This window comes from Notamacropus eugenii, chromosome 7, assembly GCF_028372415.1.
Source record: "Notamacropus eugenii isolate mMacEug1 chromosome 7, mMacEug1.pri_v2, whole genome shotgun sequence".
NCBI classification, from domain to species: Eukaryota; Metazoa; Chordata; class Mammalia; order Diprotodontia; family Macropodidae; genus Notamacropus; species Notamacropus eugenii.
In genome coordinates this window covers 93,095,101-93,111,921 of record NC_092878.1, presented here as the reverse complement: position 1 = coordinate 93,111,921, position 16,821 = coordinate 93,095,101, and positions in this window count along the sequence as shown.

Here is a 16,821-nt window from a genome sequence, read left to right as displayed (position 1 = left end):
CCCTTGGAAAGGGTAAGGGGTGTTTAGTGTCAAATGTTCAAGGAAAATGACCACACGAAAAAAAACCTGAGTATAGAGGTTATAGTTGATTTTCAGAAATATCACTTTTGTACATTATTTTTGATAGTTGTATTTCCCAAAATATTTTAGAGGAATAAATAAAACCCAAAGTTATTTTCAACTAAGAGAAGACAAAATGACATCACTCTTTGCTATGAAGAAACAAAAATGTTGTTTATTTAGAGATCGGGTCAAGTATTCAGTAACAGATGATTCATTGCTATCATAGATGTACATACTCAAAATGCCATGAATTCAATTCCCGTTTTAACATTAATAGAAAGAAATCAGGGGAAAGTGGATGTTGACACTGGAAATTCAGAAGACATTTATCACAAGAGAATCTCAAAACAAAATTACTGTGGGGGAAGCTTTCCATTATGGTCAGCTTGCTAAATGTTCAAGCCTTGCTTGCAAGTTACCTAGCCTCAAAAATATGTCACCCATTGAATAGTCTTCCTTAAAAATGGAACTTGAAAAACTTAAAAGAGTCATTTTGTTGATTTCTTTTAACATCACAGTTCCCAACATATCCCCCTCTCCACACACGCTATTCAGAAAATCATCCCTTATAACAATGAATAAAAAATGTATTTCAGCAAAAGCATCCAATATATTAGGGAAGTGAAATGTTATTTGTAGTGTTGCGTACCCATAGTCACTCACTTGGATAAAGAAGAGACAAATTCTCATATCTGTGAATCGAAATTTAAACTACTTCAGCACATCTGCCCAAGTGTAAGCAAATTTTTTTAGCCTGTACCTTACCATAGGCCCAATTGCAGTCAATTCTTATCAATTTCAGCAGGAATTTGAGTTTCTGAAAATGTAGAGAAGCCCCTGAAAGCCAAGTGAGTGAATTCTATATCCTGTGTTGCAAAGCTTGTGAGATTGTCCAGTCATTGCTCCATTTTAGTTTTTAGTTTTTATATTAGAGCATATATGCTCTATATAGTATAGTTTTTAGTTTTATATATTAGAGACTGGGGCCAATTTTAGGAAAATTTTTAAGCAGAACTTGAAGTGTCTCAATTTCAATGTTTCCCTGATGCAATTTCTTTCTTTTCCTTCACAATTTGGGAAGCCTTTACGTAAAAGAAGACCAAATGGCCTCCAAAGGCAATGGATCTCAGCTTCCCTGATTCAACTTCCTGGCCAACTAAGTAATGGCTTTAAATTACTTGGTATCTGTGTCTGTCAGACTTGCTGTGTGTGTAAGGCTACATGAGTTGCCATATCCTTATGATCTACTGACCACAGATATTTTGAAATGGAGATAAAGGAAGGCGGTGTCTAGAAAAGGTAGGTGGCACTATCCTTGTTGTAGCTTCTTGCTGTCGGGGCCAAATGAACCTCCTGCTTTATAAAATGTTCAATGATTTATGAGATTATAAATTACATATTTATATATATATTTTTTGTGGTAATATATAAAATGATATATAATTATAATTGTGAGATTATGAGAGATGAAATAATGATTTATGATACTATGAAAAATGACTTGTTCACACCAATGTCAAGCCTCAACTACTAAACCAGTTCTGGCATTAAACTAGTGCCTACAGCATGCTCCCTGTTTTCAGCACTTTTGTCTTCTTGAGGCCCAGTGTTTTCATTTCATTTTCTGACTGTTAACTAAGTTGGACTTAGCTTCCTTGGAATGACTTCATGTTTAAAGCCTTGGATTCCAACTGTTAGTCATCAAAATTTACCTATTCCATTTTCACAATATTCCTCAACCCCAACCTCATCCCTTTACCATTCCCTTTAGCTTATTTCACTAGCTAATCTGATAGAATACTCTTTGATCATGTGTGAACTGGTGCTAATAATTTAATGAATTTTCCTTCCTAGGTAACATATTTACATTTTAACATGCTACAAGACAAGATGCCTTAACTCAAATAGACATGTCTAATGGCTTCAGAAGGAGAAGTTAGAATATAAAAGGAGTTTAGAAAAACATTATTAGGAAATCAAGATAAGTGCTATTAACACACAGTAGCTAAAAGGCTAAGAAATTATCATTCTAACACTTAAATTAAATTGTAATGTTGCCAAAAATTTTCATAAAACCAATTTTTTTTTTGTAGCCAGAAGGGTAAAATCTCAATTAAAAAAACAGGAAGAGATAATATAAATCTGACTTTTGAGATAAAATTGTGTTATTTAAGAAGAATTATGGAGGAAGTTTGTGATACAGTAGCTATTTTCACATGATGTCAAAATATCTGAAAAATAAGAAAAAATAAGTGAACAATCCAGATGTTTTATCTAGATGCTTCCAAATTATTTCAAATTTGACATTATGTAAACCTAATATATGAAGGATAGAATTTTAAACTTGACATTTCTATGTTTAGATATTGCATGGTCATATTCAGCATACATATATATATATACATATATGCGGTGAATGACATCCATGTAAACAGAATAATTCAGGTTAAAGTAAATGACACTTACATTCTTTGTATTAATTTTTGCCTGGGTTTATGTGCACCCATCAAGTCACAACTCTGGACATATTTTACATGTTTATGTTGTGGTCTGTGTTTATATTTCAATTGTCTCTATCATTGCAGAACATAAGTACTTAGTCAAAGATGCCACTTTTCTACAACACCACCCAGTGACAAGGAAGAGATACCTTCCAAACTTGTAAAGTTGCTATATTAAGACTAAAATAAGAGGATTATGTAAACAACAAATGAATGGATATTATATACTATTTCTAAAGACCATCAGAAAGGATGTTTTCAAGTCTCTTAAGTTAGCACCACTTTCTCTCAGTCTTTGGCTAAACTAACTTCAAATTTAGGGACTTTCCTAAGGGGAAAGGGAAATATTTTATGCCAGAATGTAAGAATAATATCAAAACTCATGGGTATAATTCTAAATCTCAAGTTTGCACTCTGCTTTTCTTCCCATTTATTTCAGAGATAAATTCACTTTAAAAATACCAGAAAGAAAATAATAAAATCACAAAATGGTTAAATTAACCTTTGGTAAATGAAGATTATGTAGCTAATTAATATGGGAATATTCAAGAATCAGAGAATGAAAGAATGCTATTATCTTAGCTTGAGCATTGGAGATATATTTCAGTACCTTCCCTTCCTTCTTCTCTTTCTAAGTCTTGTTTGGAGCAGGAGTTAGGGAACTAGGCCCTTTTGACCACATTTAGCTGACATACTGAGTGCCTCCATGTCTCTCTCTTAAGTAAGCTCCTCCTCAAAGTGCTCCTTATCTAAGAAAAGGATGTCACGCTGTGTCAAAGATCACTTCACAGCTGTTCTGGTATATTAACTTGATGTTTAAAGTATAGACACTGGCAGTCCCAATTATCTACATAACGAAATACATGACTCCCAAGCAATTTGACTGCAAGAGACATTGAGCATTGCTGCAACAGGACTTTAGCTGACTTCATTCATTTGACATCTCCCTACCCCTAAGTAGCTATGCATTTTCCAAACAGCTCTCACAATGAATATACATGGCTCACATTCACAGGAGTTGGAGGAAAACCCTTATTTTAATCAAGCAGAGTTCTGTTCTTTAGGTCCCTGTCCCTATGTCAATAAAGATTCTTCTTTTCAACATAATTGGCATTATTTTTCAAGTGGTAGTAAATTTTCTTGGAGATTCTAGGTTTGATATGTATATACTAAAACAATATGTATATACTGAAACAACATGAAGTTATAGTGAGTGATGACTTCCATGCTTAAAAAGCCTATCAGTTCAACCTGCTTTCTTTTCCTAAGCTGTTGTGGGGCATCTAATCAGATTTCATGGTTTTATTTACATGTGCAGTAGTCTTTTTTTCTATTCAGATAGAAGCCCAGTTTAAATGTAGATAAGATTCTGTTGGCATGCAATCCATGGAAAGCTTCAAGTGCCAACTATGCTATGTGCCAACCTATTTAGGAGAAATACTGGCTCCTTGCACAAAGGAGGAAAAAAATGAGGCATGAGTATTTCCGATTAGTCTTAATGGGATATTAATTTGAAGATTTATTCTTCATCTTTAACATGCAGATGATAAATCAGTTCAATTCCAAACCCAACTCATTTAATAAAGAGAGCAATGTTGATTCATCTCTTGGCACCTGTCATTACAAATAATACAAGTCTACTACAGCTGCCAGCAATCAAACAAGGTATGAGAGATACATAAAGGTAGAAACAAAGATTGATGGAATCCAAAGGAGGTAGACATCTTAGGGTAAAACTTGAGTGGCCTGAGCATGTAGGTCTTGTCAAGAATCTAAATGAGTAGGGAGCTGGGGTGAAGACTCAATAATGGAATACAAATAAAAAATATTAAGAAAGAGTTTGTACTGAGCTCAAGGAGATTCAGTAATGAACTGTTTAACAAAATTCGTTCTGTAACAAAATCTCTCATTTTATGAACAAATAGCAATATGAGATCAATGATGGTACAATTAGGTGGATCTGGAAATTGTTTGGATCACATATTTGTGGACTCTTATGGTTGAGAAATGTAAAAATTTGAGGGTGGAGGAGTCAGAATTGATTAAATGACCACCTAAAGAATGGTGATCAGTGTCAGCTTGTAGAGACATTTCCAGGGGATCCATCTAAACATCTCTTCTTTGATCTATGTTGGATAGTATTTCCATCAGTGACTTGACTGAAGCCATAGTTGGCACACTTATCAGGTTAGCAAATGATATAAAGCTAGTGACTGGTGATACGTTATATGGGAGTACACATGTAAAAAGATCTTGATATATGGGATCAATGGAACAAATCTGGTAGTACAGTGTCTTTAACATATTAGGTATTTAATTAATGCTTATTGAAATACAATGAATTATATTGAAGAAGATTAAATTTAATTGGAATAAATATAAAGTCCCATAAGGGTACAAAAATTTACTGCAGAAGTGAAAACATGGTGAGCTGTAGCTAGCAAAAATTTACATGAACATCTGAGGTATTTTTGTTCTGTTTTTGCGAACTGGAAGTTTAATATATATCAGTAGTACGATACAGAACATCACAAAAATATGATTTTTAAGCTCTATTAATTGAGACATACTGTCTCATACAAGAAAGATATGACACATATTATTGTATGATGGTTAGAACACATCTGGAAATGAATGCTTAATTCAGCCAATCAATTAATAACATTAATTAAGCATCTACTATGTGCCAGGCACCCAGAACCACATATTAGAAATGATATTGACAAGGTAGAACATATCTAACTTTCTGAGCTCCCCTAAATCTAAGACCCACTGAAAAGAAAAGGTGCTATGGACTACTCTCTCACCATCCATCGATCTTTTAAGGACTTAAAAGGGGATTTGTTAAGAAACTCACAGGTTCCATAAGTATCCATACAATATTAAAAGAACATGAAGATCTCCCAGATCCACATTATATGTATCCACCATGGCAAATTTGTGGAGGGACATGGACAAGAGTAGCAGAATATGGGTAACTATGGGCTAATTGCATGGAATTCACATGTTGATAAAATTACAAAATTGTTGGGGTTGGAAGCTCAATTCCGTGTGGACAGTCTCGGGCGGGTAAAGGTGGGAACTTCTAAATCTTAGAGCTCTCACGAGACCCCCCCAGGAAACGGCTGGGAATCGAGGTGAACCGAGCTATCTCGTGTATTTCCGCCTCTTCCCGTGAGAATCGTGATGGGAGAGAGATCTCCCCGCCCTCGAGATTGTCCCGGATCTGGGCACACTATTGTTATCTAACAGCACGGTATTTAGATGCAAACTATGGGACTGGAGAGTTAAGTAGGATCAGGGAAGCCTGAAAGCGCTTTTAGCATATGAGGAGCCAAAGAGGACACAAGGCTCCGCTTTTCCTCTTCTCCTTCTCTCCCTCTCCCGCGCTTCTCCCCGCTTGTACTTCTACTTCCAATCTCTTATTGTAAGATCTTTGCCTCCTTGGGAGATTCTTCTATCCCTCCTAAGGAAGAATCCCCTGCACTTGTAACTGAGACCCTGAAATAAAGCTCAACCCTTGTTCGACTCTGGAACGTCCTTTCTCTCATACGAGCATCCGGTTTGGCCAACCGAAGACCTCGGGAGGTGAGGTAAGAAGACTCGGGTAGCCCACAGGCCTCTAGGCCTGGCACAAAATCCATTAGAGTATTGGAATGTTATCAAGAAACATTAAATGACAAATATACAGCAGGGGTAGAAGGTTCCACAGCAAATGGAAAGATTAACTGTTTATGAGTTACAAAAGTCTAATAAAGATTGACTTACAACTTAATACTGGCTCTCCAACACGCTTTAAACCATTTGTTTTTCCTTATAATTTCCCTTCTGTTGAATTTGATATTTACTCATAATTTGATTGCCATGGAATTGGTTTTCCTATGGAATCTATTTTTCAATGCAGCATATAGAAGTCTACAGAAGCAAAGTGGCACTGTGGATAGAGTGCTGGGTCTGAAGTCAGGAAAACTCATTTCCTGAGTTCAAATCTGGCCTTAGATACTGACAAGCTGTGTAACCCTGGGCAAGTCACTTAACCCTGTTTGCTTCAGTTCCTCATCTGTAACATGATCTAGAGAAACTCAAAATCTTATGAAAAATGAATGTTGAAAACTATCTTTACATGTAATTGGAAAAAAATAAATACTTTTCTTTGTATCTATTGTATTGTCCCTATTAGGATATGAGCTCCTTGAGGATAAAGATTATTTTATTTTGTCTTTTTATTCTCATTGGCACAGAGTAGGTGCTTAATAAGTACTTATTGAATTCACTTGAAATGGCCCATGACTATGGTTTGAAGGAACATAGAGATTCTTCCAGGTGCAGGTAAATGAGGGTGGTGGTGGAGGGAGTATATTTTAGACATAGGGCACTGGGGAAAAGATGGGGATGAAATACCATGTAGAGGGAGCAAACCATATTATGGAGGGTTTTTTAAAGATCTGGGAGTCATCAGGATGGACAGGATATTTGATTCCATGGGAGCCGATGAGATCACTAAGGGAGAGAGTTTAGAAAGAAAGGAGAAGAGAAGATTCCAGGTAGGGATGGAGTAGGGTATATTCAAACATAGTGGACAACATATACATGGTGATCTATAAGGAGACTTAGATAACATGGTAAGATAGGAAGAGAATCTAGAATGAGAAACTAATCAATTGTGGCAAAAAAAAAAAGTCACAAAGGAAGGAGACTGAAAAGAAAAAGAGCTCAGTGGATTCTGCTTCCATCCAAGAGATTACTGGTGAACCTGGAAAGGGTAGCTACAATTGAGTGGGCAATAAAGGAATCAGAAGTTAGATGTAAGTCCTTGTAAGGGACTGAGACAAGACTGAGAGGTGAGGAAATGGAGGCAATGACTATAGACAAACCTTTCTAGGACTTCAACTGTGGAAAAGATAGGACAATAACTTGTGATAATGCCAGGGTCAAATAAAAATAGTGGTTCATGTTTTCTTATTTATAGAGAAAATCTGGAGATTTTGGTAAAACTAAAACAGAATTGTTCTCATCTGCCCATTCTGTTGGGAGAAATATTTACACGTTTGGATAGGCATCCCCTAGCTCACTGGTCTGAGGTCCTTTGGCTACCCTCAACCTGGTTTAACCCATCTGCCAAGACAGTTTTATTGGGGTGTGGCCTCTGTGCATGCTATAGCTTCTTGGAGCCACAGGTGAGAGGCAGGTGACAGGTGACCACCTGAGGTCAGTGATCCCATACATCTCAGGAAGAATTAGATTACAGAATCACAGAATCAACAAATCTGAGAGTTGGAAGGCACTTCAGCAACCATATTGTCCAAACCATAAACAAAATAGAATCACAACTGTAACATGCCTGACAGAACATTACCAGCTGCTGCTCAGAGACCTCCAAGGAGGACAGTATCTCCTTTGGGATATCTTTAAGGTCTCTTCCAGTTCTAAAATTCTATAAGTCTAAGGAGTTCTTAGTCATGGGCCCCTTTGGCTATTTGGTGAATCCTAGGACGTCTTCTCTGAATTGTGTTTGTTGCCTATATTCATAATTTTTAAAAAAATATCAAAATTTTGTTAGAAGTTAGTGAAAAAAATATAATTTGTTTCTCTTTGAAGTCTTCCATCTACCTGACATCTATTCTTGACCTTTGGGAATTCGTGTCCCCAGGTTAAGAACCCCAGATTTCGGGTTTAACCTTTTTAAGAATGGGAAGATTCATGTCATCCAAATGCAGTGGTTCTCCCTTGGACAGTGCTGGATAAACACTTAAAAGTCTTAGTCTTTTATTATGTTTTGTCTATAATCTATGTAATACCACTATTGTCATGATAACTTTGTCCCAGGTTTAGAAATGTAACTAATTAACTAATTGGGTAACAACTTATATTAGTTGCATTTTAGTCTGCCTTATGAGATTTGGGAAACATATTAACAAACCATCAAGGAGAGTGACACTGTTTTTTAATGTTGCCTCTATATTCTTGGGGTACCCACTCTTTGGGGACTGAATCCCCCAAAGAGACCATAGTTCCTAGCATTAGAAGTTCAATGTTCCAAGTTTGCCCAGGAGTGATTTATATCTTTGTATCATGTGACTTTTGTTTTTTTAAGCAAGAAGGACAATTAAGTGGGAACATGAGGGAGGAGAAATTGAATAGAATGTATGAGACATTAGGAAGTGGAAAGAAAGAAGGAAGAGAAGAAGAGGAGAGGGCAAGGGGCAGGGCTATGAAAGAGAGAAAAGGAAAGTTAATTTTTAAGGTCTAACAGCATACTGGGTTCCAAGATGTGGTGGGTTAACTGAGGAAGCCCCAAATCCTCCAATCTGTGCAAAGACTGTTTTACAAAGAAACAAGTATGTGACACAGTTTCTTCAGGGAAACCATTAACAGCAGTGGACATTTGAACTTCCTTCTTTGGAGATCTTGTACTTACCTCTATAAAGCAGGAAACATGATAGCATGCTTGAAATATTTCTTCCAGAAGTGTGCAAACTCCAAGTATTTATGTAGCATCACTTTACAACAAACAAGACACAATAAATAAAAAACAAAGAACAGATTCCCTGCACTTGAGATCTTGGGATCTGTATATCCTTTTTATTGTTTGTATTGTATTGTGTATCCAAAGTGCATACTTTAGAAGAAAGTTTTAAACAACCCTCCAACATTAGACACAAATAGATTTTTCAGTTATCCTTAACCACATTATATGGGTATTATTGTTTTGAAAGTCTAAAGTACTGCTATTTGTCTGTGGGGGAGGTGCAGAGAGGGAATGAGAAGACCTATGAGTGAACTTATCCATATTAAGTATATGCTGCTACTTTTCCTTGGTGTTCAGCTACAAAGATTATTTGCAAGACACATCATTGTTGGCATGTCTGTCTCCTTCCGTCTCAGAAAGGCTTTTTTCCACTGGTTTCCAATACTCCTCCTTTCCTCCCCTCTCCCCCATATACTGCAACATCCTAATGTAGATGCCTCTTCATTTTCCAAATAACACTGAAGCATCTTCTCAATCATTTCTGTAATTACAACTGATCCTCTATCCTGTGAGTCTGAAGCTTTCTGTAGGTTAAGGTGCATGAAGGAGAATGCCAGTCTCACATGCTCTTTTGAACTACTCCCAACCATTTATCGTGCTCAGGAAACCAGTCTTCTAAGCAGCTTTCAAAAATTCTTAGGAAATGGAGTTACTATGTGGTCATGTGGGTTCCCAACTAACTAGCTGATCATTTTCTAAAATGCATGAATGGAATTTACTGATGAGATGTTGACAGCATATTTGCATCGTGACACTTACATTTGTAGAGTGACTTGCAATTTGTAAATTGCTTTCATATATTTTATCCTTACCACATTTGATTCATACAACCCTATGATATAGGGTAAGAGCAATCTGAACTACAAATTGAAAACAGAATCAAGGAAAGTAGGTCTTTGTTCTCTTTGTGGATGCACAAGAATCATTCTAGTTCCCTGTGTACTTGGAAGGGAGAATTAGATTTTTTTTAAAAGAGGAAATAAATAGAATTGTCTCCAAGAAAAACTTCTTGTAATAATCCCATTTTAAGCTACCCTGGTTTCATCCATGCACCCACATATTCACCAAAAAGAAAAAATCTTTCTTTGGGGAGTGTTAAAATCTTAAAGAACAACATTCTATGGGTGATTCTGGAGTTAAGTAACTGGCTGCTGTTAGCTGCCAAGTATATCCTCAGTTTATTCAAGATAAATCAAGTTCTCTCCACACTTGTGTTCACTGGGACTGAGAACTTGAATTTCAGTGAGACTGAGCAAATTCAGAGGTGAATTAAGAGGGAGGGAAAGAACAGCTTTGTGAATGAAGGAGAATGAGGAAGTAAGTGTCCAGTGATTAGAGATCCCTGGCAGTTTACATATGGGTGTGGAACAGGAGCAGTGGATCTGTGAATGGGAAAGGAGTAAGTTGAGATGATTTGTTAGAGGAAGACAGTTAAAGTGAGTTAATGCTAGAGCCTGCAGACTAGTGACTTTAAGGTTATGCGCAACAGCTCAGTGTGGAAATGGGGGCTATGGTGAGTAAGGTGCATCAGATTCTAAAACTAAATTCTTTGCCAGTATCTGAGCTCCACCTAGTTGCCCCAAGGGGAAAAGTCAGAGTAGGGACTATGGGGTACTTAAACTTGATTTGTAAAATCAGTTTCACTGTGAATGAAATTTCTCTGACAGGAAATATGACTTTAGCTCTCAAGTAAGAGGAGTAGAAGGTCCTTGAGGACAGGAATTATTCCATTAATGTTTTTGTATGCCCAGTGCCTAGTAAAATTCATTTTCTGTAGGAGGTACTTAGAATTTACCTGAAAGCAGTATGCTAGATTATAATTACCACCACCCCCCTCAAATTACAGAAGATATGATCTTTATATTCTAAGGAATTTATGATGTAGTCAACTGGAGCAAGGATGATAATTGTTAAGAAAGATTAGGATAGGACAATTTCAACTGACAGTTAGATAAACAAATATCCAGAAGTTTGTGAGATGTGGGATAGGGACATTTAGTGTTGGGAGCTATAGTATCATAGGATTTAGAGCTGGAAGAGACCTTGGAGGCCACTGAGTTCAAAACCTCATTTTGCAAGAGGTTAAATGACTTGTCTAGGGTTATACACACAGAGTTAGTAGATATTTGAGGCAGGATTAGAACCCATACTTTCCTCATTCTAAATTCATTGCCCTGTCCACTATGCTATGCCTCCTCTTAACTTTTTTAGAAATGCTTAGCTCTTTTACATTTGTGTTAAATTCTGGCAGTTCTAACCTAGCTTATCTTCATTTGTTTATGAAGCTTTATATATGGTCATGTTTTGTGGAGGTGCCATGTACAGCTAAGAAAACAGGTGAACTTCATTTAATCATCTCCAGAGGTTTATCATGTCTAACTTTTTAAAAAACTCCTTAACTTTTTTCTTATTTATTTTATGGCTAGATTTATCAAGTTCTGAGAAGGGAAAGTTTAAGTCCCTCACTAGTGTAGATTTACTGTCTATTTCCTCCTATAACTCATTTAAATTTTCCTTTAAGAATCTGTATGCTATGCCATTTGAGCCATAGATGTTTAGTACTGGTATTACTTCATTGCCTATGGTGCCTCTTTAGCAAAATGTAGATTCCTTGCCTGTCTCTTTTAATTGGGTCAATTTTTGCTTTTGTTTTTGTCCTTAATAAAAGGACTGTAAAACTTGGACTTAGTCAAAAGACTGAATCCAAAGACCTAGAAGGACACATGTGGCCTCAAAACCACAGGTTCCCCACACTTTCTCTAGTACCTAAAGTCAGTGTCAGTACCAACTCTTTCCCCACACGCAACATATATCATCTTTATCACATATGTTAAGAGACAAAAGAGATATCTCATGTTCCAAGACTGAGGTTGCTGTATTCAACCCATTCTTTCTTATCTGACTAAATGTCTTCCATGCTCCCTCACTCTGAGTGAGACCTTCAGCAGTGGCTCCTAGCTCTCTCATCTTAAGTGCTCTTGGTGTTAGATCATGCAAGGAAGCCAAAACTCTAAACCATATATGATCTTCATAGGGGCATATAGAGGTTGATAGGAAGGATCACCTGTGACCTCCATTCGGGAGGGGGAAATATGAGACTCAGAATAGTATTGGTGGTTCAGAGTTGGGGATAAGATGTAGAAGAAATGAGTTCATGGATTCATAACCATTAAAGGTCATTTTAGTGGGTCTTGGTCAAAAGTAATAATAGGATATCTTGGTCCCTCACATCATCATCCTTAATACCTCTCTCAAATGTAATTCCTTCTATCACTAAATGACTAAAATTATCACTAGCCAGTTAGGCATAATTTGATTTTAAGTGAAGAGAGGTTTCCCCATCAATCAAAACAGCATATTGCTCCAAATACAAACGACATTTTCTTTATATATCTGATTTGTATTTAATCTAAATGTAACCTATAACTAAGATCTTAGTTTTATTCTTTTTTTTTCATCACACACATGCACCACTAGATTTATTTTTAGAAGTGTAGAACAAAAGCTTTTTTCAAGGCTTTTTAACTGTAGACTATATAAAATCGATAGAATATAGGCAGTCAGTTGAGGTTAGTTGATCAAGCAATTCTATCAGAATAATTGACAAAAGTCTATACTTACCATGCATCTCTGATCTCATCAATATAGGCATTCCCTCTATCAGTTTATATCCTGTCCTAGACACATCTTTTCATCCTGTGTAAATCTAGCCCACAATCTTGCATATATCTTCTGTACAGTATACTGGAGACCATATTCTAGGTATTTTTTTTTAACATTCTGTGGGTGCTAGTACACCACTAAGTCCATGTCTTTGCCATTCCATAATCTTGCTCCATGGTCAGTCTGAATTCTTTTCTACTCATGCATTTCTTGGATGATCTTTATATTAAATCATTGATGACATTATGATGCAATTTACTTAAGTCTTGATTGCCAATTGAACTATGTGTAATTTCATTTCTTCAAAGATTACAATGTTCTTTATAAGTTTGGTTGAATCAATGAAGGAGAAAGCATTTATTAAGTACCAAGCATTGTAGGAAAGGCTGTAGCATAACTAGAAAAGCAATTCAGTTTCAACTCTCAGGGAGCTCACACTTTAAATGGGTGAGAGAACATATGTAAGAGAATTCAGCTAAAAGGAGGATAAAAAGGCTGAGCTGCCTGAAGGTTAAAGGGATAAGGCAGATGGAAAAGCCAAGTAGCCCTTAGGGTACACTGGAAGTAACTGAGGATCTGGAGCAGCAAGTCAGATAATAAATAAGGTCCAAAGGATTTTAGGCATTCAACTGATTTATTAATGGCAGTGGGGGGCGGAATTTATTAAGTGCTTCCTAAGTGTTAAGCATTGTGCTAAAAGCTGGAGTCACAAGAAAAGAGAAACTGTCTTGTTCTTATGCTCTAAATGGGGGTGGTGGGGCAACAACACATATAAGAGAGTATAGCTGAAGAAAGGCAGGGTGCGGGAAGGATAAGATGTTTGAAGGATATAATACTACTAGAGCAGATGGTAAAGCCTGGAGGTCTTCTTTGGAGGGGAAAAATTATAGTTGATAATTTCCTGCTTATCTCCAGGGGAGAGGGTGACTTAGAGGGTCCTTGCCCACCAGGATTGGGAAGAGAGCCCTGAGCTGTCCCTGACCTAGAATGGACAAAGGGCAAGAAAGGAGGAAGCCCCCTCCTTTTGGTAGAGCAGCTTTTATTCGGCTCTCTGATGGGATGCCTTTTTTTAAAAAACATAAGTTTTAGAAGCTATGCTTACAGAACATTCAATTTTACAAACAATTTTCTTTATACTTTTCTTTTTAAAGCAGGGATATATAATGATAAATGTTTAATGACTTCTCTCCAAAAATAAATGTATGCATAACATATATTTAAGTTCAGTCTGTAATATTAACATTTTTTCCATTACTTTGTTAGGTCTAGACAGTCAACAAAACTGTAAATCCAGCCCTGGTTGTAGAATTTGGTGATTTCTAAGGTGAAAATGTTCGTACTGAAATTTTAATAATTGACTCTCACCAGCTAGTACAAGCTGGCTCCACCACACTCCTGGTTAAAAGCCAATATAAACTTAACAATTCAGTTTTGCTGGCAAAGTGGCCATGTTATACCATTAGCACATCTTTATTGCTTTTATATCAACTCAAAGAATCTCAGTTTTGGAAGAGACCTCAGAAGGTGGCTAGTTCAACCTATGTCTGTACAAAAAACCACCACAGAGTGTACCCAATAAGAGGTCAAGCAATTGTTGCTCAAAGTTTTCTAGTTAAAGGAATATACTGCTTTTGTGGCAGCCCATTCTAGTTTTGGATGATTCTAATTTTTAAGCAAGTTTTTCCTTAATTCATTCCTAGATCCGTGGTTGTTCAGTCATGCCCAACTCTTTGTGAATCTGTTTAGGTTTGTTTGGTGTTTTTGTTTTTTTGCAAAGATAGTGAAGTGATTTGCCATTTCCTTCTCTAGTTCATTTTACAAATGAGGAAACTTAGACAAAGAAAGTTAAGTGACTTGCCCAAGGTCATACAGTAAGTACTTGAGGCTAGATTTGAACTCAGGAAGATGAGTCTTCCTGCTTCAGGCCTGGCACTGTATCCACTGCCCTACATACCTGCCCTGCAACTGATTCTAGTTTTGGATAATTCTAATTTTTAGTATGGTTTTCCTTATTTTATTCCTTGATCTGCTTCTCTGCAATTTTTACAAATTTATCCTAGTTCTTCCTCTCCACCCCAACAAACAAAACAAGTCTCAACCCTCTGCCATGTGACAGTTCTTTACAGACAGCATGTCTCATGTCGTATCTTTATCCTAACAGTTATTCACTCTAGTTTTCAGGCTGTACTTTAGAACACAGAATAGCAAACACGATCTACAGGACTTGGGGAGATGTTGAAACAATGATTGGATTAGAGGGCAGGGGAATGAAAGGGGAGGGTGGAGACTGTGCTGCTAGAAGGGGAGATTTTATAAAAATATGTGGAAAAGCAGAGAATATAGGACTGTGGGGGAGCTAAATAGAGGCAGGCAAGGGCCAAGAGGGTGTTTTCTAATCAGAACACGAAGAGTTATTAAGGAGAGCAATAAGTAAAAGGGGCAAAATGTAAGAAGGAATGAAGTGATTTATTTAAAAGACAAAGGACAAGGGCAGTGGCTTATGTGGTCATGGTTTGGGTTAGGCTCCTTTGCCTACTCTATTTCCCTTCTTTGAGTATGTGATATATCCTTTTGTGCACACAGATATAGTTATACGTTGTTTACTTAATTTTATCTCAGAAAATGAACTTTGTAAAAATGCTTGCAAAATTATAAGGGGAACAGTGTATTTGGAGTCATAGGATTTGAGTTAGAATTCTGGTTCTGCCACTACCTGGGTGGCCTCAGGCAAACCACTTCACCTCTCTCAGACTCAGTTTTCTCATATGTAAAATGAAAGGGTTGGATTAGATGGACTGCTATTTTTCCATCTTTAAATCTTTGAAATATGATGGATGACTTCCTCTGCAGTAATGACTTGTGCTCTCCTCTTCTTTACTAGGCAATTACTCTATCACTATTTCAACCCCTTCCGTGAGGGATTAATGATTTTAAAACATGCTATAGTGTTGATCACAGTGCCTGGCTATAAGAATAATTGGAATTATTTAAACCAAGTATCGGATCAGAGTTAAGAGGCCTGGTCAAAAGAGCAGTGAGTCATGAGACCTGGGTTCAAGTCAGGTTCAAGTCAAGCCGTGTCACTTACTAGCCATGTGACCCTGGGTAAATTGCTTAACCTCTGAAAGCCACCAGCCTTCTCATTTGTAAAATGAGAAGTTTGGATCAAGTGATCTCTTGGTTCCCTTCTAGCTTTGACATTCTTCTATGAGTAAAGCTCCTTAAGAAAAAAAATAGATTGGAATGCCAAAAAAAAAAACCCAAAACCTACTCTATATTTTAAACAGTGATTTTGTATAATTCTTTTTAAAAGAGGATGGTTACTTTTTTTCTTTTTAAAGAGATTCAGTTTTAAAGCTGTAGCCTGAATTGGAGGTTGTCTATATTTTGGCCAATGTAGAGACAAAGACTTTAATTGTACAATTCAATTTAGAGTGATTAAACAAACTAATTGAATTTCTACATTAGGGATGCAAAATCAAAAATGAAAAAAAGCTGCTGCCTTTGAAGAGTTTATATTCTACTTTAGGGAAAAATGTGCATAGAAAATTAAATTCAACATATTTATGAATTAACACAAAATATTTCAATGCTCTGTCTTAGCTCCACGTTTCTTAATCTCATTCTCAATGACCCAGATAATTTGTTCCTGTTAGTTTACTTTTAAATCTTGTTTTTCTCCTCCTCATTCTTTTAGTAACCCTTCTCTCTTTCTGTTTCTTCCTATCCCCCTTGTCAATTAGAGATAAAAGAAACTTTTGTGTGAAAGCCCCTTTAAACCAGAGGTGTGCTGGAGCCAGCTTGAGCCAGCTGGTGAGAGTTAATTGTTAAACTTTCAGTATGAACATTTTCACCGTGGAAGTCAGCAAATTTTACAATCAAGGCTGGATTTATGGTTTTGTTGATTGTCTAGAGTCTAGACCTAAGGAAGTGACAGAGAAAATGTTAAAAATGCAGACTGAACGTAAAAGTGCAAACATTTGTTTTTGGAAAGCCAGTTGTTAAACATGTGATATCCATAGATAAACCAACTCAATAAAGGTTTGTTGGATGCTTTTCTGGAAA